Raw genomic sequence first — 26,654 nt, 5'->3', positions numbered from 1 at the left:
TTAAAAAAACGAGAGCTACTGAAAAAGTGAATATATTTTAGTTATGGATAAAAATGAAAACACAGGCACAGTTTGGAGCGCCGAAGTTTCATTGTTTAATTGAGCTGTACAGTCATACCATCATACGCTGAATTTTAATGCCTCCTGTGTATATCTTCTTGGCTTTGTGTTACTCTTTTAATTAAGAAGATTTAATGGGACTTAAAACATAAATGATGTTCCTGCCAAATGAAGGCTAAATTATAACAAGACTAGCTGAACAAAGGGACTTTCATAATAGTTCACATGGAGCCATGTGTTTGTAGGGCTGAGTCATCCCACGGCACACTGGCAGTGTACTATAGGATCGTGAGCTCACCGCTAGCACACCACAGCTACTTAGATTATTTAGCTCTGCATGCTTACTGCGAGCAGCGAGTTTGTTTTGGAAACACATTATCATTTGTCACATTAAATTAACATACTTATATTGAATTGCTTTACTTTTGCTCTTTTGCTTGGATAAAGTTGTATAAATTATAACAATAAAAATGTCCTGCATTGATTTGTGTCTGTGCCCTCCTATTGTGCTCCAGTAAAATAATTAGTCAATATCTAGGCTTTTGGAGATTTTTTTTGTGCTTTAAAATAATGTATTAGTCCAATTTAAGAATAAAGTATATGGAAAATGTATAATGTCGCGGAGGTGGGGGGAATACAAAAGAAAAGTTTTTTCTATAGAAAAGGGGGGAAATGTGTCCTTGAGCTGATGTGTGTGCATGTTACTAGTCACATATGAATAAATTTGGAAATGCACAATTTCACTCATCATATATTTATTTTTAGATGTATATTTGAAATTTCTTGCTAATATTTTATAAACATTTTAATTTTCAGGACAAAAAATACATGCAGTCAGCATTGTCTTCCGCATGTGTCAGATAAAACAAGCAAACACATACTCTACTGCCTTGGAATGGATTCTGACTCATAACTCCTTGCAGGGAAAAGTCGAAGTACTCCCACAGGTTTAAGAGAGATCAAATTGGAGAGGGTAGATAATTTACTTGAAGTCTAAAAGAAGCACCACTAGTAAGTTGAAGCCGTGAGACTAAAAAAAATTGATCCCTAGAACTCCTGAGCACATACTTCTCCAAATTACCTGTGACATATTAAGTACTCCTTTAGATTTCAGAGTAAAAATTCAAAGAAGACAATATAATTGCTTATAAAATGAGAATATTGTTGGATAAGTAATGAAGAAGTATAGAGCAAAGGAATGAAGGAATTGTTGGATTTGAATTGATATGGGGTTCACTGAGGGAAGAAACTAGAAAAGAGGCTGAGTTTGGCCAGGTGAACACAGTCAGTTTCTGCAAAAATTACAGCTTCATATGAAGGCATTGAGTAAGAAGTGGAGTTAATTAGAAGATAGATAAAACTGGACACATTTCTAGAGGGGGTAATGAAAAATTGGCATAAGAAAAAACGTTGATTAAGTGCACTGATTAATTTCATAATGCCAAGAAGCAATGTAACACAGGAATTAAAATAAAATCACAAATGTGACTTCTTGATCTTTGCTTTGGCTACAACTTGTTATCTGTAAGTTATTTAACTTTCTCCTTTCCTTTGAGTTTTCTAATCTACTCAATGGCATGGAAAGTAATGTATACTTCACTGAGTTTTTATGAGAATTACAAGAGTCAATAATATGAAAAGTTCTGAAACCAGTGTGTATCCTATAATAAATAGGACATACTGGGGATAATTTGCTCTAGCTATTAGGACAGTTAATAGTCTGATTTTAGAATTATTATAATTTCTTCAAAGAAGTATTTTTAGTGTTTTATAGTCATTGAGTCTGTTAAGAATCAGAACTACCCTATACAAAAGAGGGGAAAAAGCACTGTCCTCTCTCACACCATCCTTACTATTTTTTTAAACATTTTATTAGGGGCTTATACAACTCTTATCACAATCCATACATATACATACATCAATTGTATAAAGCACATCTGCACATTCCCTGCCCCAATCATTCTCAAAGCATTTGCTCTCCATCCTTACTATTTTTATATTTCAGTCAATTGTTGCAGCCAATGTACCAAGATATCTAGATAAACTACTTCCCCCTTTTCAGTGCCCCTCTTCTTTCCCAAGGGCAATGTTCTTTTCCAGTGACTGGTCTCTTCTTTACCCATTGATCAACTTTTACATTCATATGAGCTGATTGAAAATACCATGTCTTGAGTGAGATGCAGCTTGGTCCTCAATGTAACGTACTTGCACTTCAACACTTTAAAAAATGTATATGTAGCAGGGCTTCCTAATGCAATTCATGGTTTGATTTCTTGACAGTTGTTTCCATGCGCATTGCTGTGGATCCAAGCAAATTTAAATGCTTGACAATGGTGGAAGTCTTGTTGGCATAGTGACTCTCTTTCTTCCATCTTCATTTTATGTTTTCCCTCATTGTTCAATATTTTGCCCATATAATCACTTGATATTGTAAATCGAGGCTCATGGTTTTCTTTAATTCTGTCAGCATGACATGTGCTGGACTTGTCCCTTCTGATTTTCTTACTCTGTGTGTTTGCACAGATGTTTTTTCTGGAGCTGCTCTTTGAAGTATTCTATTCATCTCTTCTATATCGTCATGTTTCCATTTGTTCTCCTCTAAATTCAAAGAAAGTCTCACAGAGTTTCCTGACTTTGGTCTTCCCCCACCTGTATTTCTCCTATATTTCTTATGGAGATGGTTTAATTTTGTTCCAATTCCACTTGAACTTAAATATCACCAGTTTATTATCTATTCCACAGTGACATCCTGACTTTGTTCTGACTGGTGATTTTGGACTTTGTTTGCGCTTTTACATTGGGAAAATTAGCTGCTCGAGGACTCTGCAAAGTCTTCATTGGGTACCATTATGGGGAGGGGGGTGCACCTGAATCAAACCACAGTATTTCCAACTTGCTTCACATGCATGTGAAAGCTAGATAATATATAAAGAAAATTAAGAAAATATTCATTCAATCTGTTATGTTGCTAAAGAATATTGAAAGTGCCGTGGACTGCCAAGAGAACAAACAAATTTATATCAGAAGTACAGTGATATAGTCGTTTAAAGTACAGAGAGAAAGACTTTGTTTCATGCATTTTTACAAATTATGGAGACAGCAGACAGGGTTGATGAAATAGGAAGAGATCCCTAATGAGATGGATAAGTCCAGTTACTAAAACAGTGAGCTCAAAATTTAAATATATATATATATTTTAAAGTCCTTGCATATCATGAGTGCCTTTAGTACAGTTTGAATTTCGGTCCCATTGATTCTTGATCATATGCTACCCTTTCAAATCCTTGCGGGTTGACCAGCTCATTTTGGTGCAGTGTCTCTGTGTATTTCCTTTGTCATGCCGTGAATTACGGGCGGCTCTTTTAGTCGCAGTTTTGTAATTCCCACGACATGACATTTCACTGATAGATCTGGTAGGAAGGTGTGGGAATATACTGATTGCATTGTATGATTCAGATTTTTTTCATTGTTAACCGGGTTAATTATGGTCGCCATTCAGCTGAGTATAAAATCAGCCATCTCAAAACAGAGAGGGCAATTTTACTACACACACAAACGGGGTCTGAGTAGAATGAATTGGTCGGACCCCGAGAGAAGCTGCACATGGAAACAATGTTGATGCCATAGGAGCATCCCAGAAACAATAGCAGAACCAGAAGTACATGTGCGTCACCACACAGTGAACTTCCCAGGCCATGAAGTCACATGCTGTGGGGCCAAAGGCTGACTTGTGAAATGGGGTCTCCAAGCACTTAACTGGATGAGCCTGGCTTTCTGACCCGTGGAACTGGAGTTGAGACATTAAAATGGCATGCTCTAAAAGGGGATTGAATGTATTAGCAGACCTACAAGAGCTTTCAAAAACTGCTTGGTCAGGAAAGAGCACACACACTGTGGTGGAGGGCCAGAGAGGGGTTTGCCTGTGGGTGTGGCTGAGAAGAGACTACCCCGAGAGAACAACTGCATCCTCAGCATTTGACACCTGAATTGCAACATGTTATCTTCCCTAATAAACCTCATAAACATGATCGTTGTCTGAGAGTTTTGTGTGATCATTGCAGTAATTATCAAATGTAGTCACAGAAGTAGAGAGCTGAATGAGGGACGGTTGGTGTGAGCATAGGGTCAACAGGATCGAAGGGGCAGGTAAGAACGACTTCTGCCTCATGGCAATTAGCCTTGGAAGCCATAGTTGGTGATACATGGCCCTAGGCCATTACCTCACCTTCCATCTTCTTTCAGTGCCTCCTGCATCAGTCACCCTTTTGTCCCCAATCCTCACAACTGCACTAATAGCCTATACCATGATAGCGAAAGAAAAGATTACATTTGTCCAGAACTTAATTTTGCTTGGTTCCACACTCAATTCTCATGGAAGCAGCAGGCAATAAATGGAATAACATATCTAACTGACAAAATATACAGCACAAGGCCTCTTTAAAATGTTGAGGAGCCATTTTGAAGATGAAGTTGTAATTGACCCAAGCCATGGGGTTTTCAATGGCCTCATATACCTATGAGAGTTGGACCATTTAAAAAGAGGACTAGAAAAGAATTTATGCATTTGAAGTATGGTGCTGGAAAAGTCTACTGGATCGTGAACAGCCAGAAGAACAAACAGATGATCCTAGAAGGACAGTCACAATCGTCCTTAGCAGCAAGGATTGTGAGGTTTCATCTCAAGTACCTTGGGCATGCTCTCAGGAGAGACCAACTTCTAGAAGAAGACAACATGCTTCCTAAAGTAGAAGTCATGTAAAAAGAGGAAGACCTTCAACGGCACAGAGTGACATGGAGGGTGAACATGGGCTCAAACATCACAGCACTTGGGAGGATATTGCAGGACCAAGCAGTGTTCCCGTCGGCGGTTCACCTCTGAGTGTGTGTAGCCACTAAGCTGTGGGGAAAAGTTATTTGCAATGAAGGAGTCATGGCTCTTGGAAAAATGTTATTATGCTATCGGCAGCTTTGTTTCAACACAACTGTAGTTGCCAACCACTGATCTTTCTTCTTTGTTTCCAACTTTTGCATTCCAGTCACCAGTATCAGCATGTACCTTGATTGCATGTTGGATCAATTTGACACTAAAGAAGCTGGTAAAATTTTTAACTTCATTAGCGGTTAGTGCATACATCTGAACAATAATTATACTAACTTCACTCTCTTATAGGCGAATGGATCTTATCCAAAATCAGACAGCATTGTACTTGGAATATCCTTTTCTTGACAATGTAGATAATACCATTGCTCTTGAATTTTTAATCCTGAACATGGTTATCCCTATGTTAATTGACTCAGTACCAGTACATTTCAATTCACTAATGTCCAGCTTAAATTCCAACTTGCCTGAAGTCATACTGCATATATTCCACATTTCAGTTATTAATAGATGGCTCCAACTATCTTCTCATTATGAGTCATGCCCCATCAACCAATACACATCCGGAAAACATTACACCTTCCAAGTGAATCAGGTGGACACTCCTTCAAGAGGGTCATTCTGCCCCAGTCATATTCTGAGTGCCTTCTAACCTGAGAAGCTCACCTGACAGCCCCATATTAAGTCGCAGTGCTAAAAATTGTGTAAAATTCAGCCACTCCTTCCACGGCCTCATCTAACAATCTGAAGAACACGTTTGTTGTGGACAAATTACACTTTTATATTGAAAGAGGAGCTCAAATTTTTTTCCCCATGAATGAAAACTACCCTCCCACCCCCACCTCAAGGAACAGGAGACGGTGTTCTTTCTGATAACACTAAGTAGTCGACAAGGCTGCCACAGGGAGCCACGTGGTGTGCCGGTCAGAAGTGCGATGGAGCATGACAAATTTATGAACGTATGAGATAAAGTAAGCTGCTAGACTGAAAGTTGGAGGGGTACTTAAGAGATTATAAACTAGGTATATATATTATGATTGAGATATACAGGTTGGGCCATTCTCTCTGCAAGCATATATTCTAAACTCTCTTGTCATGCATATATATGGTTAATAATTATAAATGTTTGTCATCGCATATGCACATATATGCATATGTATCATTATAATATGTAAGATCCACATTAACTGAATATTTCCTAACAAAGTAGGAATAAATGAGATGCAAACATCATATAAACTATAGCTTCACCAAGGTTTACTGGTTGTTTAACATTTAAAAATAAATTTTATGTCATTAGCAAGTGGTTATATTTATAAAAACAAGCAAAACACACTGTGATGTGCTGAGTTTAAACTTAGAGTGACCATATAAATCAGAAGAGAACTGTTCCATAGGAGCTGCAAGGCTATAGTCCTTTCTGGAAATAGCCTGAGTCAGCATTTTCTGTGGAGGGGCTGGTGAGTTTAGGAAACTCAAATAACCAATAAACATGTGAGAAGATGACGAATCTGATTTGTGACCAGGAACTTGCAAAGTCATAACATAGTATCGTACTTTGTGCCTTCTAGACGAATACATTTGAAAGGTCTAGCACTTTCTTGTGCTAGGATGTGGAGCCACGGAAGGACTGAAGCACTGCTTTTGGAAGCGATCATCATTGGATCACTCTTGGAAAAATATTTATATTTTATTGATGATTTGAACGTTTGCATGCTCTATAATCCACAAATTCCACTCTAGTACACATGCATCAAGTGGCAAGTAAAGGGAATTATGGGTAGCACATACAGCACATACAATAGCAAAACTTAGGACTAAATAATGATGCCCATAATATTAGAATTGAAATAGCATGATAAAATAACAAATGAGAAAAGTAAATATACATACATATGATAACTTGGACACATATTGGAAACATAATGATTGTGGAAGAAATGTAAATTGTTATGTAATCAATACTGCAAAATTACTTTGCAGCTTTAAATTAAGCCATATTTTTTAAAATAAATTATGTTTGCTTTGTTTATGAATGCTTTAAGGATTTTATAGATCTACACACTAGCACTGCAAAATGGCCACAATCCACTCAAGCAGGCCTTCCCAGCGTGCCCTACAACTCACCAGAACACTGCTCCTCACCCAGCCAGGCTGGAGTGCAGCCAGATGTCTTGTGAATGTTCCCTCCTTCCCTCTGATCACAAAGACACAGTCTGGTGCCTACAGCAGCGATAATTGAATGAGATGGGCACAGAGATAAAGGTAAAGATTTGTACAAACCTGGGTGGATTCCATGATGACATCCTGGGATTACATTTTCCAGAACCCTTTGCTGCCCCTGGTGGAAGTTCCCATGCTGGTGGACGTTTTCAGGAACTTTTAAACAAGCCGATGATGAGTGTGAAAAGGAACAAATACCAAGGCTGGTCATGCTGCCTGGTAAGGGTTTCTTCCTCCTAGGGGTTTCTAAATAAAATGTCTTGCAATGTGCTGTGTCTCTTGGTAAGATAAGAGACTGAATGCTTAGTAGCATTCAGTTATTGTCTATATTGTTTCTGTAACACACCTCTGGGTGTCACACTGCTTTACCAATCTGTAAGCCTCCTATTGTAAGTCTCTTATCATATATTCACGTCAGTTTTCCGATCTCAGCCCCTTGTATGGGAAGAGGCATTTTGAACGTGAACCACACCACCAGGACTAAAATGAAAGGATGAGCAAAACATTTGGCCAACTCTACGAAGAGTCCAGATGAGTTTGCCAGGTGTCCACAGGGAAACTGTCCAAGTCTTCAGTATTCTCCTCCCTACCTCGCAGATAGGTGCTCAGCCTATTGTTATTTTATGCCTCACAACAAAGAGTGGATAACTATAACGTGGAAACCATTCGATATTTAATCATTTTAAAACTACTTTGTTCTCAGCGTCTGTTGTACAATAGTGTGCCTTTAACAGAATGGCCTAGAATTATGCAAACATTTACAATCTCTTGTCTATTCAGGTTTCCTGGAAGTGTGAATCCCATTTGACTTTTGCATACCCTTGATGGAACTCAGAGCACACGGAAGGCTTTGTGTTTATTTTAACAATGTCAAACAATTTTTAAAAATCTTCACAAATAGAGTTGTTCTTTTATATCGCAATTTATTCACCTGTCAAGAATGTGCTATTTTTAAATCCCTTCTGTATGCTGAGCATGAAGAAGGTTATTACCCTCTCACTGTTTACAGTTTGGGTAGCAGCGATGAGTCCAAAAATTAGCTCTTTTTTTTTAAGATACTATGAAAGGAATGTTGCCTGAGGAGCCAGTATGCAGGTGTTAGAAGAGTTGAAAGGTGGGGAAATGGCGGCTAGGGTAATCATGCAGCTGTCTCAATACTCTAGCTGCCTAGGGAACTTTGAATGCAAATATCCAGGGGTGGAGCAAGAACTTGGAAGAAAGTCTCAGGAAGGAAATTGGAGTGTCTTAATACGACCATGAGTGGAAATGAAGTGCTCTCTGGTAAAATACTTCCCTGAGCCAGATGGGGTAGTGTTCATCATTCATCTGTGACTATAATGTAGATTGACATCCTTGCCCCCATCTAACAATGCAGGCCTTCATAATGTCCAAGCTTCGCCAAGGAACACGTCACATGTTGTTTCTGACAGTTTGTTGTACGGTGGTGGCTTGTGACTTGCTAAATACTGAAAGCTATGCTCCTGACATTTCCGATACAAGTAGAGTCACTGTGGGAGGCGGGTATCAGCGGAAATTGGAAACTAAGACAGAATAGAAAGGAGAATCACAGTCCATTGCTGTGTTACACAGCGCGGGAGGATGCGGTCCTTAAACATGACTGTGAAAGCGCTGTCTCCACAATGAACCGCGGCCTTTAGTGACATAAATAGAGGAATGATGTAACGTTTTGGGCACCTTCATTTTCTGGTGTGACCTGACTCACAAGGAAAATAAACAGCGACAAATACCCATTAATATTGGAAGCATGGAGCGTGCACTATATAAACATAAATGTTGTAAACTATGAAGGGGAATTCTTGAAGAGCAGTATCTCAGGAATTAGAAGAGTACCAAGTGCTTCTTTCTGGGACAGTGATTCTGTGTATTCTCCTCATCTTCTCAGGCGGTGGGATATGAAGGAGAACTAACGGTGCTGAAGAAGGAAGTTCCAACTTCACTGCATGCATTAGCCAAAACCAAAGATTCAAGAATTGATGGGACACCCAGGGAGACGCTGTAGGACGCTCAAGGAGCACCGGAAGCACTCACTTGTCTCTGCAAGGAAATGTGGAAGACAGCTACTTGGCCAACTGACTAGGAGAGATCCATATTTGTTTCCATTCCAAAGAAAGGGGACCCAACAGAATGCTCAAACTATAGAACGATATCATTGATATCACAAGCAAGTGATTTTTTGCAAAAGGTCATGCAAAATTGGTTGCAAACAGAACATTGACAAAGAACTACCAGAGGTTCAGGCCAGATTCTGAAGAAGACCTGGCAGAAGGGACATCATTGCTGATGTCGGAAGGCTCTTGGCTCAAGGTAGAGGACATCAGAAAGGTGTTTGCTTGTTTTTCATTGACTATGCAAAAGCATCTGGCTGTGTGGGCCATCAGACAATGTGGATAACCTTGTGAAGAATGAGGATTCTGGAACAATTTCTTGTGCACATTTGGAACTTTTACATGGATCAAGAGGCACTTGTGTGAATATAACAAGATAATATTACATAGTTTAAAATCAGAAAAGGTTTGTGTCAGGATTGCATCTTCTTGCCATACTTGTTCAATCTCTATGCTAATGGAAAATATAAGCGGTATGGTGCTATATTCTTTGTAAAAACATTTCAAGATCTGTCCTTAAGTACAACATCTATTGTTGAATTGGCGTTTAGGCATTGTGCTACTAATAGCAAGATCAGTGATTCAAACCCCACCGCTGCTCTGCAGTATAAAGATGAGGCTATGTGATTCCATGAAGATTTGCAGTGTCAGAATCCCTATTTAGAGCTACTAAGGTAGGAATAGACTCAAAGGAGTGGATTTATTTTTGGTTTAAGCAGAAGTACATTGCTGTCACTCTTTCATGTGCCTACAAGACCTATTAATATGACTATTACTCAGAAATGTTCACTAAACACCAATTCCAAAGATGAAGAAACTGAAAATTGTTACCAGTTTCTGCAGTATAAAATTAATCCAACATTCAATCAGGATGCTTTCATAATTAGTGGTGATAGAAATGCACACTTGGCAATAAAGAAGGATCAGCAGTTGGAAAATGTGTCCTTGGTGACAGGAAAGACACTGGAACTTGAATTTTAACCTAAAATTCAGGTTTCTTAATCTGAAGTGTAGTGGCCAATTTCATCACTCCAATCAAAGGAAGAAAGAGAAGGTTTGAAAAGGTATAGCAGCCAGGAGACCACTGCACCGCACAACAGCCTGCCTGTGGTTCCAGTGTGAAATCAGAATACCTAAATAATATTTGCCTCTGACTTCGGAGTGTGTGGTTTGAGGAGCCATGTATATGTTTGACATTTCCTCAGTTATTATGGTCACTAGAGGGAACAATGATTCTCCATGAGCAAGCAAACGGCACAAGATGGGTTTTTGTCTCAGGATGTCTTTGTTGATTAACCAGATAAGACAGTCTATCTTTTAATCACTCACAGTCAGGTAACTTGGGTTACAGAAGGAGACAGTTTTGAAAGACAAACTATTTATTGAAAGTGTAATTTTCAGCAACATGAACTAGTATTTAACATGTAGACCTCACCAGAAGGGATATTGTAGAAATCAAATTAATGCATCTGAGGAACACAAATGAACACTACAATGGGTATAATCAATATCATCAATTTGAACAAGGTTGGAGGCTGGCTGCTGTAAAAAAATCAATTTTTTATAAGTTGAATTTGAAGAAAATTAAAATAAATCACTACTATATCTCTAAACTCATTTGCTATGTACAGGGTCTGCAATAATGGACTACAGAGCAAGTGTGAGGATGGTGCAGGGCTGAGCAGTGATTGACTCTGCTGTACATAGATAGGGTCATTAATATTCAGAATGGACTCCACAGCACCTAAAAGCAACAGTAGAGGAAAAATATTGAATAAAACAAGATGAAATAATATTCATAGTCTCTATAGCAAAACTAATTGGTCAGTATCAATCGTTCCAGATATAAATAGATGATGAATAAACACTTTAAAATGGAGAAAAGATGGAAGTTATCAAAGGTTTTATTGTATCCGTAACACAGTGTCACTAGGAATTGACATGAACTTTAAGATATCTAGTCTGTCAGTGTGTCATACTGTGGTGGCTTGTGTGCGGCCGTGAGGCTGTCAGCTGTGACACTGGCATTTCAAGCACCAGCAGAGAGACCCAAAGTGAAGAGTTTCAGCTGAGCTTCCATACTATTGTACTTACACAATTCATGTCAATGTCATCAAAGAATGAAGGGGTGGCGTCTAGCCTGTCAATCAGATCAGAGCCTGATGATCCTTCCTTGTTGGTGTGGCCTTCTCATGAAGATTCTGGGAACTCTCTGCGCCTTCTTTTTCCTGCTGTGAGACACACAGAGAGCTGGAGGAGCCGCATGGAGACCCACACCAGCATTGAGATGCTTCCACCATCACTGGATCCACAAGACTTTCTACCCTGTGATCTTCCTGCGTTTTCCATCATTGCACTTGCTGTGTGATTCTAAAGAGGAATTTATGGACTAGTATTGTATATATAGACTAATATCAGAATTATGCCCTTGATATGAACTGGGCCGGTATGTTTTCTCAATATGCAATTGCTCTTTGATATAAAGCTCTTTCTTAAATATATGTGAATGTCCCTGGATTTGTTTCTGTAGTCAACCCCAACTAACACACATGCTAAGAACAAACTTGTAAGAAGGAATCGATATCCACTTTGGAGGAATTAGATATTGTAAACTTAATACATAGACTTGAAACATTGTCAGATAGTTAATATCTACTTATTGAAAGTGGAACATTGACAGATACAGTGATAGAAGATGGACTACTAGGTTTGGAAGGCACTTGATATATGACAGAAGATGAGCTGCCTTCTCAAAGTTGAGTTGACCATAATGACACGGCTGCAGTAAAACCTGGACCTTCCCTTGCTGATTGGGCAAGACTCAAAATGAGACGAATCTGTTGAAAATATCAATTATAATTTGAATTTAGTGTTTAGGCTGGGTTGTCTGCAGAAATAAACCAAGCCAATGGCACTCATATATGTATCTCAGTGCCATTGGTCAATGCTGACTCAGCGTGACTCCCTATAGGTTTCCAAGACCTTAATTTTATGGGAGCAGAAAGCCCAGTGTTTCCCCTGCAGAACTGCTGTTGATTTCAAACTTCCAACCATGTGGATCGCAGTCCAATCCACAGGATACAGCTAAATGTGTAGAACCAAAATGCACCAACTCCATTTAAGACTTAGACTCCAAAAGTGAACAAAGCGAAAATAGTCTACGCCTAACAATTGCAACTTTGTGAGCACCTACTTCTTAAAACTATAATCCTATCAATATCTTTCATCATCCATGAATGTTTTTAAGCCAGTCACTTCATTTCTTTATGTTCCCCAATTTTGAGTATCTAAATTCTAAATTGTTCCTTTATATCAAACAGTGCTGTTAGGAGAGATCACATTCTTTGGTGAGAAGAATCTTCATTCCAGTAGAAATGTGTGTCTCTGTATGCAAAATCTGATCAAAGACAGGTCAGCAAATCAGCATTTTAAGTGCACCAGCTCACATAGTTGGGTTATGGTCAAGCTTTTACAAACCATTCCAAGCTAGTTTGATGGGTGCTGTAGCAAGTTAGAGAGATTGCTACATTACTGTGCCAACTTCAGACCATTTGTCCCTTCACATATTCTCAATAACAGTACACCCCTTGAGCTAGATCATTCTATAGACTCAGATCTGCACAACTCTTTAAACTTCAGACCAATCTACCAGCTCTTGTCTCTTCTGTGTGTGAGGTCCATGAATTATCAGACTTGATCCATCTCTGCATTTCTCCTACTTACACTCACCAAGTGAATCTAAGTGGTCAACTAGCAAGTATTCCAAAGTACTCACAGGCTCCTTTAATTTTGCGTACTGGAGGAGGATTCTGATGAGCACAAACTTTTCTAGTCTTGGCACATCCACAGGCAAATCACCTGCTCAGAATTTAAAAAGGCAGAGCCACCTTCAGTCTCTAAACCGTTCTAGTAGCTTACCCTTTCAAAGACAAATGTCCTGGAACAGGATCCCCTCCGTGGGGCTTACCTTTATTAAGCACTTTACCTGGCTTTAAACAAAAAGACTTTCTATGAAAACAATTCCAAAATGACTTTTTAATGTATCTCATAAAGCCTGAAGGAGGGAGGCTTACAAGTTCTGTATAATCATAATTTTCAATATCCATTTATACCACACATGAAATCAATAACATTAGGTAGAATTAACCAATAAAATCCAAGGACAGCCAGATCCTAAGCACAGTTTACTTTGAACACTCAAATGTAATCCTTTCTTATCCAGACTATGTGATCAATAGGCACATGGATTAAGGCCCCTGGGGGGTACATCCAGCAACCTTCTATCAGCAATTTTACATAAGCAGACTTTGGCTTCAGTGAAGTACAAATGCTGCTTTCCTTCCTTTAGCCTAAAATATGGTAGTTATATAACCTGTTGTCAGTTTGAGAGGATTAGAGTGAAGGGGTGGAGTTTAGCCTGTCAATCAGGTTGCAGCTTGATGACCTCATTTGGAAACACTAAGGGGATAAATAGCTCACTGGCCGGGGGTACACATGCTCCCTCTCTGGGAGACATTGCAGCTGACAAGACACATGAAGCTATGCTAGTGTCCTGAGCTGGAAGAGCCAGGTACCCCAGCCAGTGCTGAGACGCTTCCACTGCCACTGGATCCACAAGACTTTCCACCCACTGGTCTGTGATCTTCCTGCATTAGGCATTATTGCATGACCGTGTGAGTCTAACGAGGAACTCAGGGACTAGTATTAGACATATGGGCTAATATTGGACTTATGGACTTGATCTGCATTGGTCTGGCTTGTTTTCTTAATGTACAATTACTCTTTGATATAAAGCTCTTTTTTTATACACATATGTGTGTCTATGGATTTGTTTCTCTAGTCTTCCCAGACTAAAACATTATGGTACCTTGAGACTGGAGTGCTAGAGACATAAATCACAAAGGTAGAGAGTAGATGTTTGTTTAACTTCTTTCTCATAGTAGTCTTTCTTCTTTGGCTAGACAGAGATCAGATATGTCCATGAAGTTTACTGGGTTGTTTTCTGGAAAGAATATAGGAGGTTGAGGTTTTGATTATTTTGTTTGGTTGTTTCCTTTGACTAATTCTGTTTGAAATGGCAAAAAAAAAAAAAAAGAATGTTGTTAATGTATATTTTGAAATCAGGGGTAGAAATTGCCCCCTTGAATTTTTCAGAGACCATGCTGGTTAAGGAAAATGGCTGACTGAAGTCAAAATGACTGACAGCAGGCCTGGCTCTGGCTTGTGGCAATGCTTTCAGAGGCTAATCCTATATTTTTGTCTGAATAGAACAGTTTAGATAAAGAATTAAGATAAGCTAAATAAGGATTGAATTTGATTGTTTTAAGAATTGAGATTAGTATCTGATTCTGCTTTATTTATACTGATTCTTCTGATTATTATTGTTGATATAATGATTGTTGGGAAGTATGAACATAGAGATCTTGTAAATCCACTTTCTTGAGCCATTAAAATTTGATCTTTAAATGGGTTTAGCACATGGCTGCAAAGAAGGTTCTGAAAAGCTAAACCCCACCCAGGGCTTTGGAGTATTCAGAATATTTGCATTCCAAGAGAACTGCCTGAGGGCTATTTACGGATTGAAGAGAAAGGAACTCTTTGGTTTTTTGAAATTTGTAATTGCTTTTGTAAGAAGATGAAAGAAATCTTGAAACATGAAGAAAATCCCTCTTTAGCACTAAACATTAAAGGGAGCCTATGGCAGCCTGAAAATCTTGCTAGGTGAAGGCCTGGATCCACTTGTTGAGTGGAAGTGGGAGAAATATAGCAGTAAAAGGAAGGGTTGAGTCTGGCCACTGATACCTGTGGACCTGGTTTACAGGAATTAGAGGAGAAGATGAGAGAGGGTTAACTGGTCTGAAGTTCATGACATAGCACAGGAGGCTAGGCTTGTTGAGAATTTGTGATAGGCCTATGGTCTAAAGATGAGGCAAGAAATGGGCAGCCTGGTGAGGCTTAGTGAGGCAGCCCACATTGAGTTGACCAGAACCTGACCAGATGAAGAGAAGATTTTTGAGCCTGTGACTGGTGCATATTGTTGCTGACTTTATGGATGGCCTGTCCTGATTTGACTTTGTTTATGGATGCAGACTTTGCAATGTTCCAACTGGAATGAAGATTCTTCACATCAAAGAGTATGATTATCTCCTCAAGCACTGGGTTGATGTCAGTGGGCAGTATAGAAATTGGGTAAAATGGAGTGGATAAAGACATGAAGTGCCTGGCTTACAAACTTTCATAGGTAGAGGAATATATTCATAGGATTAAGGTGAAGGTGTAACTTAGATACAATTGTTAGGCATGGGCTCTTTTGGCTTTGTTCACTTATAGAATGTCATGTTTAAATGATGGTGGCGCTTATTGTATAGTATGTATTTTAGTTTTATCCTGTTAGGTACAATATGGCATTATTATTGCTTGTTTGAAAATTGTATATAGCTAAAGAGTTGTTTGTAAGTGTCAAGTTGACAAGGGATGGTCTGTAGTAGTTATATAATCTGTTGTCACTTTGAGAGGTTTAAGAGTGAAGGGGTGGAGTTTAGCCTTTCAATTATCTTGGAGCTTGATGACTTCATTTGGAGGCACTAATAGCTCACTGGAGGCAGAATGCAGGCTCACTTACAGGGAGACTTCACAGCTGACAAGACACTTAGAGCTACACTGGTGTCCTGAGCTGGAGGAGACGGGCAGAGACCCCAGCTAGCACTGAGATGCTTCTACCATCAAGACTTTCTGCATTCAGTATTATTGCATGGCTGTGTGAATCTAAAGAGGTATTTATGGACTAGTATTGGACATATGGGCTAATATTGGACTTATGGACTTGATCTGGATTAGACTGGGATGTTTTCTTAATGTACAATTACTCTTTTATATAAAGCTCTCTCTTATACACTTATGTGTGTCTATTAGTTTGTTTCTCTAGTCTGCCCAGATGAACACATTCAACTTAACACTAATCACGTTGCTTTCCTGATTTCACATGGGAATAACAAAGAAACTTCTAAAAAGCAAAAGTTCCTCACCCCATGCCCTTCCAGAATCCAATTGAGTAAATTGCTTGGTCATATCTGATCTCTGCCTACTCAATGGAGAAAGAAACCCCGACTCCATTCAACTGCCTCAAGGCAGAGGCCATACAGGCCTCCACTCTCCAGCTTCATGACTTGTTTCTCTATAAGCCCACTCCCAGTATGAAATTGTATTAGACTGCTATGTTCATATATGTATAAGAAAGTACTTTATATTAAGAAGTAACGTTATATCAAGACGGGTCCCAGCCCAGTCTAATTCAAGTCTATAGGCCCGATGTTAGCCAAGGCTCTATTCATAATCAGGTAGCTGCAGACCAAAGTCATAGAAAGGTGAAGAAGGATGTGGCATTGTCACAGGCTAATAGATGCAGAGGTACATACATCCAAGGTCAGTAAAAACATGGCAGGGTGCTGACAGCTCTTCAGTTCTGCAGCCTACATAGGGACACACCTTGAGGCAGACATAGAGTACTCGCAAGAAGTTAGGCAAAGTACATGAAGAGGAAGAAACGTTTCCAGTGTCTCCTTTATAAAAAGGCTACACTTCCAAATAAGCCCCATCAGGCTGAGACCAAAATGATAGGTTAAACCCTACCCTTGTACGTTCACATAGGTGAAAATTGACATAAAATATAACTGCCACATTTGGAATGTGCAAAATATTGATCTAGGGAAATTAGAGGGTGAAATACATAAAAATCCACATCCTAGGTGTTCATGAACCAAACTGTTATTGGCTATTTTGAATCAGAAAAATAATATGGTTTTTGATCCCCAAAATTACTGAATCAAGGGGAATTGCCTCTCGTTTATAGTAAAAGATATTGCAATATCTATCTTGAAGTAAAATGCTGTCTATGATACAAAAATATCTGTATACAAGAAAATCCAGTCAATACAACTACTATCCAAATGTATGTACCAACTACTAAAGCAAGTAATGGAGATTTTAAAATTATCTAATATAATCAGGAAGCACTGATAATTATTGCCATTTGTAATGCAAACATTGGAAAATATGGTCTTGATGGAAATGAACCTGCAGATAGCATGAAATAATTTTGCAACACTAACAATTTCTTCATTCCAATAATGTTTTTCCAAAAACAAAAATGGTGATTATACGTATGAACTTCATAAGATGAAATATATAGGTCATATTGTCTACATCTGTTGACAATGGAGAAGTTCAATATCAACAACTTAAATCATCAGGTAAATGAGAGATTATCATAATTTTAGGGTCCAACTGTTGAACAGATATCAATTACTCGAATGCAAATTTAGGTTAAAGCTGAAGAAAATCTTAAAAAGTCCATGAGACTTAAAATATGACCTTGAGTATATCTCACCTGAATTTTGAGAACATTTCAAGAACAAATATAATGCACCATACACTGATGACAATTTACCTGATGAGTTATAGCATAACATCAAAAATATCACAAAAGAATGCCAATAGTCAATAAAAGATAGGAAAGAAAGAAAAAATCTAGGTGGATATCAGAAGATACTCTGAAACTTGCACTTAATTGTAAAGTGGCATGGTAGTTGCATGATTTTGTGTCAAATACACATTACTGGTTAGGGTTGGAGTCAAATCTGTCAATCAAGTCACATCCTGATGGCACCTCCTTGAGCCTTTTGGTGTAAAAGTGTGAGACATTAGGCTTTCTGCTACTTTACCTTCCTACCTGCTGGAACTCTGCCATCCACATTGAGAGCTGCCAGCACCCTTTAATATTTCCACCAATTTTGGATTCAGGGTCCTCTGCACCCAACAGCCTACATGAATCTAAAAAGAAACTTATGCACTAGCATTGGACTTCTGGACTTGAGTTGGATTTGTCTGGAAGGCCTGATGAGATATAGGATGATGTCAAAAATATAACAAAAGAAAAATGCAAAAGGGACATATTTATTTCCTGATATAAAGTTCCTCCTCATGTGTAGATAAGGGGCACTAGATTTGTTTCTCTAGACAACCTGGCTTAACACAAGTAGCTAAGAAGAAGTAAAAGTGGTAAACAGAATATTTCAATGGGAACCTCGAGAATACAAGGTCAAATAATTAATGAAATGTGTAGACCTAGAATTGGGAAAAAAAGGAAATAACATAGCATATCTGAAACTGAAACAACTCAAGAAAAGAGTCAAACCTAGTTGAAATATTGGAAGGTTCTAATGGCTAAAATATTGAAAGGTGCAAGAAGGATAAAAATAACATTTAAAAACTGTAGAGTAATTCTCCCAAAATGAATTAGTGGACATTCAGTCATTTCAAGAGCTAGAATATGAACAAGAAGTAAGGGTTTTGAAGGAATTAAATTCAAGCTGCACTGAAAGCAATAGCCAAATCAAGACTCAACAAATTTTGGGAATGCCCATTAAAACATTTCAAAATACTGATGAAGCACAGGAAGGGCTCACTTGTTTAGCCGGAAATTTGTCAGCCAACTACTTGGCCAACTGAAGGGAGAGATCTGTTTTGGGACCCATTCCATAGATATGTGATCCAACAAAATGCTTCCATTTTAGAACAATATCACTGATACCACAAAGAAGAAAAAATTGTGGAAGATTATCCAAAAATGGTTCTGGTAGTGTATTAACAGTGAGCTGCCAAAAGGTTAAGCCTAGATTCTGAAATGGACATGGAACAAGGGATATCATTACAGATGTCAGATGGATCTTGGTTGAATTAGAGTAAAGCAGAAAGAGGTTTACTCGGTTTTCATTGACTATGCCAAAACATTCATCTGTGTGTATCATAACCAACTATGGATAACCTGAGAACAGGAATTTGACAACACTTGGTTGTGCGCATGAAGAACCTGTACATGGATCAACAAGCAGTTGTGAGAAAAGAACAAGAGAACAATGCATGGTTTAAAATCAGGGAAGAAGTGCGCCAGGCATGAATCTTGTCACCATAGTTATTCAATTTGCATGCTTAGCAACTATTCAGACATTCTGGATTCTATGAAGAAGAACATGGCATCAGAATTGGAAGAATACTTATTAAAAATCAGTGTAAATCAGATGACACCCTCTCACTTGCTGAAACTGAGGAGGACTGACGTAATTGCTGATAAGATAATGGATCGCAGCTTTCAATATGGATTAAAACACGATGTGACAACTCCTAAAATCCTCACAAATGGCCAATTGGTAGCATATTGATAAACAGAGAAAAGACTGAAATCGTCCATTGAAATTGTCTTTCTTGTATCCATAATCAATGTTCTTGGAAGCAGCAGTAAAGAAGACAAATGATTTTTAATTACAAATAATTACCCATTGCATTGGGAAATTATGATCTCTTTAAGGTGTTAAACTCAAGCGTGCTACTTTGAGAATAAAGTTATACCTGACCCCAGCCATGGCATTTTCAATCATCTCATATGCATGTGATAGCTGGACATTAATTAAGATCAAAGATGAATCAATGAAGTTGCATACAGTTCTAGAGAAGAACATTGAAAGTGCCATGGAATATCCAAATAAAGACAAAACTTTCCTGGAAGAAATAAAGCCAGAGTGCTCTGTAAAGACAAGGATGGCAAGACTCATATATTTGGTATGTTATGGGGAGAGTCCTCTCCCTGGAGAAAGACAGCATGGTTGGTAAAGAATATGGCCAGTAAAAAAGAGAAATACCTCTACAAGATTGATTGACCTGGTGCTTTCAACAATGGAGTCAAAGAAATAGCAATTCTGAAACTGGCACAGACCTGAGCAGTGTGTCATTCTTTTGTACGTAGAGTCACTATCAGTGAGAATCAAGTGGGCAGAATGTAACACCAACCACATTAGCAACATCAAGAAGGCAAGGACATTGGGTAAGTGCGTGTACATGCGAATACGTGTTTTGGAGATTGAAAACTATTATGTAGAAATATGGAAGGAGAGTATGTGAGTCTGGGTTGACTAGAGAAAGAAATCCAGGGACACACATAAGAGTTTCATATCCAAGAGTAATTATATCTTAAGAAAACATTCCGGCCCAGTCCAGATCAAGTCCATAAGGCCAATATTAGCTCATATGTCCAATACAGGTTCATAAATTCTTCCACAGACTCATGTAGCTCATGAAATGATGTCCAAAGGAGGCCAGTGGGTGAAAAACCTTGTGGATCCTCCAGCTCCAGGGCTCTGGCTGCCGTATGCATAGCTTCATTTGGTTTGTGAACAGAATCTCAAATAGAGTTAGTATGCGTCTTGCCTCCAGGGATGAAGACCAGAGTTCCCAGGATCCTCAGAAGAAGGCCATGTCCCCACAGAGGCATCATTTGCTATGACCTGACTGACAAGCTAGACTCCACCCATTCATTCAAGTTGACAAAGATTATGTAACTGCCATGGGGAATGTGATATAATGCTGAACAATATGCTCTTAATAAAGAATAAAATGAGCAAAGTATGTTCGGTACACTTGAGCTATTCATAAAGATTTTCTGTTGGAGATATTAAGGATTGACTTCTTTTCAGATACTACATCTAATCAATTGACTCCTTTGTGATGTATTTTAATATTATACATTTGACAAGTTCTCTATTGGAATTTAATGTCAAATTTTTGGATGGACATGATCATATATTTTACCAATCACCCCTTCCTGCTGCTGTGGTTGTTAGGTCCCATTTGGCTGATTCCCACCCGTAGAGACCTTACACATGATAGAATGAAGCACCGCTCCATCCTGCGGCACCCTCACATGTGTCCCTATGCGTGAGCCCATCACCGCAGTCATCTCCTTGAGTGGCTTTCTCTGTGCTGCTGCCCTTCAACTTTAGCAAACAAGATGCCCTCCTAGAGGGATCAGACTCCCCTAACAACATGTCTAAAATATGTAAGATGAAGCCTGGCCATCATTGCCTCAAAGGAGTCCTCTGTTCCTACTTCTAGCAAGAGAGGATTTTTGTTCTTTTGACAGTCTGTGGCATTTTCCATATTCTTCGTCAGCAGCACAATTCCAATAGCTGTTACCGGTTGGTCTAGTTGTACAAATTTTGGCATTCTTTGCCTCGATTTTTAATCCATCCTGGAGACTGCAATCCTTGATCTTCATCAGCAAGTGCTTCAAATCCTCCTCACTTTCCAGAAGCAAGGATGGGTCATCTGCATATTTCCGGTTATTAATAAGCCTTCTTCCCCTCCTGGTGCCTCACTCTTCATCATATAATCCAGCTTCTCTGATTATTTGCTCAACATACCAATTGAATAAACGTAATGAAAGGATGTCACCCTGTCTCACACCTTCATAGTATCCATGTACTTAATTATTTTTGTTCGATGCCATTGAGTTGGTTTTAGTTCTCACACACAGTAGGCTGCTGCACAACAGAACCAAACACTTCCTGGTCCTGCGCCGTCCTCACTATTTTTCTTAGGCCTGGTCCATTGTTGCAATCACCGTGCCAATCCATCTCCTGCGGGCCTTCCTCTGCTTCGCTGGCCCTCTACCAGGCATGGTGTCATTCTCTGCCCATGTGTCTAGAGTGTGAGTTAAAATCCAGTCATCCTTCCCTCAAAGGATCCCTCTCCCTGTATTTCTTCCAAGGCAGATTGGTTTGTCCTTTTACCAGTGCAATTTTTCAGTAGTTTTTTTTTTGTCTTAAAATATGCAGGGATTTATGTGAAACAACTCTGTTTCATTCACCATTTAGGGAAGGTTGCCATGGTCTGCTGAGTTTGCCTATTTAAAACCATGTCTGTTCATTTAGTCTTTGCTTGTCAGTGACATTGCATGAGTTGATATCCTCATGTAACCTCTCAGGTTATATACAATCTTCCATTTTCCATCCAATCTCATTTATATTTTCACAATATATATTTTTCCAAAAGTAGCAGAGCCCTATATTACTCCCAAGATATGTCATTTATAACAATCAAATTTTCTCATGTTAAATATTAAGCCCTTAACCTTACATTCTAAGCTTTCCAAATATAGCTGATCTGAATTTCTTCCAGTTAGGCTTTTTAATCCTTGTCTAATTTAATAATACACAAAAGAATTCATATGTTGCCTCCTCTTATTTATTCAAAATTTTCTATATGGAATTTTCTTTATATTGATGCATTAAATGTCAAAACCTACTTTGAATAATACCATTTCCTAGGAAGTCTCCTTACCTCACTCAGACACCCAATGCCTCTCTTAGAAACATTGCTTAGTTGTCTTGCTGACCACTTAGTTTATTTCACCATCTACATATGTGTGATTACCTTTTCATTGTATTGAATCATATGCTCCTTGTAGTCAAAATAATCCTCATTAATGCCATAAACATCCTTATAGAGCTTATATACATCAGGCACAAAATGAAATGCAGAGGTTGAAAAGATGTGGATTCTGTATTAAACATGAGGTTGGTATTGACTGCCACCATCTAAATTTCTGCTGGGTTCTTTAGAGTTCAAACAGTATGTGCTGTTTAATGACTTCATTTCCCCAGTACTCTTCCTTATGTAAATGACTGTAAAGCTTTTGTTTGTACAGCTTGCCATGAGGTAATCTGTCCTTTACATGAGGCCAATGCAAACGCAAGCTTCAGTGCTGCCATGAAGCTGCAGAACATGGACATAAATTTGGTCATGGACGCAAACTCAATGGAGCCATATATATTCTACATTACCAAAATAAATGCAGAAGATTCAATAATACTCTTAAAAGAGTAAGTAAAATTCTAGCAATAATAAATGTAGTAACCCTTCATTTAAGAACATTTCCTGAACCTTCCTCAAATTCTTCATCCTACTGGGATTTAAAAGAAAAATATTTATTAAATAAAGAAAATAATAAAATGTCAAATGTAAGCTTTTTTCTGATTCAAATACTATTTATAGTGTAATATAGATCCAAACCAGAATGAGAGCTTTACTGTTTTATGCAGGAAGTAGCAACTTAGGTCATTGTGTACAGACATGAAGCTCATAGTAAATTGAAGATACAGTTAATCTTTGAGAGAAAGTTTTATTTGTGAAAGGGAAAAAAAGTATAAACCTTACAGTAGACCTCTACTTGTGTATGTATTCATTCATAAACAAATAATTCATAAGTTAAATGCTCTTTGGAGATGCACCATGTGACATGAGGTAAGGCAGTTTTGCTACCATGCAGCTTTATCTACTTTGATTTCTCTTCTCTAAAAGTGTTACCTCTAAAAAATACATACCAGGTAAATGATGCTTAACTTCTCTTCAAATTCTACATTGTCTAATATTATTTATGTTACTATTATATTCTTTCCTACTTTTATAATAAAATATTTGCATAAATACACCATTAATCATAATGAACAACACAGTCAAAAATAGATGACTGAAAACTCCTAAATATTAGATGCTTATGTGCATCAAAAAGTCCACCAAAGGTGTGAAAAGTCAACTCACAGACTAGGAAAAAACGATTTTGTCCATGACATATTGAACAATGGACTAATTGCTAAAATTTAAAGAAAATTTCCATATCTCAAGAAAAAGACAAATAATACTATTTTTAAAATGGTCACTTATCATAAAGAGGCACTTTGCCAATGATGACTTTCAGGAGTCCTGCAAACAAATGAAGAAATGTTCATGATGTTTAGCTATTTAAGAGATGCAAATCAAAATCAAAATTGGATATCCTCTTACCATCACCTTCAAAGTAATGTTCATAAAGCTGATGACAGCATGTGCTAGCAAGGGATCAGAGAAACTGGAGTCTTCGTTGACTGCTGCTGAGACTGCAAACTCTTGCAACCATGGTGAAAAGCAGTGTGGCACTTCCTCAAACGTTTGGATTAGAAATCCCATATGACTCAGCAATCCCACTACATGGAGAATTATGAGCCAGGACATGAATAGACAGATGCACTCCCATGTTCAAATCAGCACTCTTCACAGCAGTTAATGGTGGAAACAGCCTGAATCCAAATCCATAAAGGAATGAGTAGATAACCCTGGCTGCGTTCACACAATGTAATACCATGTGATGCTGAAGAATAAGGAAGAGTCTGCAAGAGACCTCATAACACAGGGGAACCTGGAGGACATTATACTGACTGAAATTAGTCAGTCACAAAAGGACAAATATTGTATGAGACCACTACTGTAACAAGTCAAGAAAAGATTTGATTACTAAAGGAAACAACTTTTGGTCGCTACCAAGGGTGAGATGGCAAGAGGAGAGGAAATCACGGGCTAACAATACATAATGTTCATCTGGTGAAGAGTAAGTCAAATCCAATAAAAATAAGGTTGGTAAAACATGATGGAGGCAAAGCAAGACCATGGGAAATTTGCAAGAATTTAAGGCAGCAGAGATAAATACTGCTCCATACACAATCCCACAATAGTGGTGAACTATGAATAGATGCCTAGATAGACATGTAGGCTGAAGGAGTGTGGGAGGGAGAATGGGAGTATGAATAGTCATTGCATTGGCAGAAGATATTTATATAGTATATGTATTTATCTTTGCTGCAAATAAATCCATGAATGTGGTGGAGCATAAAGTTGGAAAAGTTATGAAAACTTCTTAGATGTAACCAAATAACTTGAGGAAATGAGTTATTGGACTTAGGGTCTCAGAACCATAGTCTCATGGACAGGGATGCTGAGGTCACGAAGGACACTATAGGACATAAAGAAGATATTCTATAACCTATATTGACGAGTACACACAGGATCTTAAAAATGTGTGGGCAACCAGAAAGTGCATCAATTTGTTTCTCCCCATCCAGAAGAAATACATAAGTTATCAAAATTGAAAGAAAAAAATAGTCTAATGGACTAATGAGCCATTCTCCACAACCTGACTGTGTTAATCCAGGTAGACTGGAGAAACAAGTCCATAGACACTCATATGAATATATCAAAGAGCTTTATATATACGAGCCACTTAATATTAAGAACACATCCCAGCCCAGTCAGGATCAAGTCCACAAGCCCAGTATTACCTCATATGCCCAATAGTAGTCCATAAATTCCTATTAGACACACAGCTACATGATAATGCCGAATGCAGGAAGATCACAGCCGAGTGGGTAGAAAGTTTTATTGATCCTGTGGCAGTAGAAGCACCCCAGTGCCACTGAGGGTCTCTACGTGGCTCCTACAGCTCCCAGGACTCTGGCTGCATCAGCCTGTTTTCATGTGGCTTGACAACAGCAATGTCTCACAATGAGTGAGCATGTGTCCCACCTCCAGTGAGCTATTTATCTCCTTAGCGTCTCCAAAAAAGATCATCAAGTTGCGACCTGATTAACAGGTTAAACTCCACTCCATTCACTCTTAAGTCTCAAATTGACAACAGATTATATAACTACCACGCTGACACTAGAGGAACTATCTGGGATCCAGCTACCACTACGAATTGCTCTAAAAAAATCACATTAAAAGATCCTGGAAAGGGTGAGAGAAAAATGTGAACCAGAACTCAAAATCATAAAAGAGATCAGGCTCACTGGTCAGACAGAGAGGGGTGGGACCCCCAAGACTATAGTCATGAATTACACTTGAGGTTTGAAACCAAATCACCCTATATTAAATCTTCAACTATCAAATGTCAGAAGGGCATCCTTTACCCAGGAACAAAGTTCAGGGCATTAGGGAAGAAGAAGAAATGAAAACAGAAAACACAGAAAGGAAGTAGGATACATGATTGTATACACATTGATGATACTGCATTTTAAAACTGACTATGTTTTGTAAATCTTTACCAAATTCATAAGCCAAAAACTTTAAAAATAAAAGAAATCAAGACAAAAATAAAATAAAGACTCCCAAGTTCACAACATAACAAATCTGAGATGACATCTGTAAATTCTTGAATAAATGATAATTAATGATAGTGTTATTCACTCTACAAATAAGTCTATTGTTCCTAAAAATGTGTGAATAATAGAGCACGAGACTTCCAATAAAAGTTAATACACTGAAGAATGCCTTATTGTGTTTTATTTATAATAAGTTTAACCCCCCTATTATCCAGATTCCCTCTCGGTTAAGGCTGGGCTGCTAACCACAGGGTTGGTGGTTCAAACACACCAAAGTCTCTAAGATGAAGTTATCTGCTCCTACAAATATTTAAGATCTCACAATCAGATAGCATCAATATAAATAATAATTGACTCAATGGCACCTTTTTAAATTGTTGTTTTTAAATTTACTTAGGTTTTCACATCTCAATAGTCCTATAGACTTACAATGCTAAATGAAATTAATAAATTAGCTACTGATGATCATCAACAGTTACTGTTCTGAAACTAATTAATTTTGGCTTAAACTCCACCACTTATAAAAATCAGTGAATCTAATACTGTTACCAAAATATAGCCTGGTAT

Source organism: Tenrec ecaudatus, chromosome 7, assembly GCF_050624435.1.
Source record: "Tenrec ecaudatus isolate mTenEca1 chromosome 7, mTenEca1.hap1, whole genome shotgun sequence".
In the NCBI taxonomy this organism is placed as follows: domain Eukaryota; kingdom Metazoa; phylum Chordata; class Mammalia; order Afrosoricida; family Tenrecidae; genus Tenrec; species Tenrec ecaudatus.
This window is presented reverse-complemented; position numbering follows the sequence as displayed.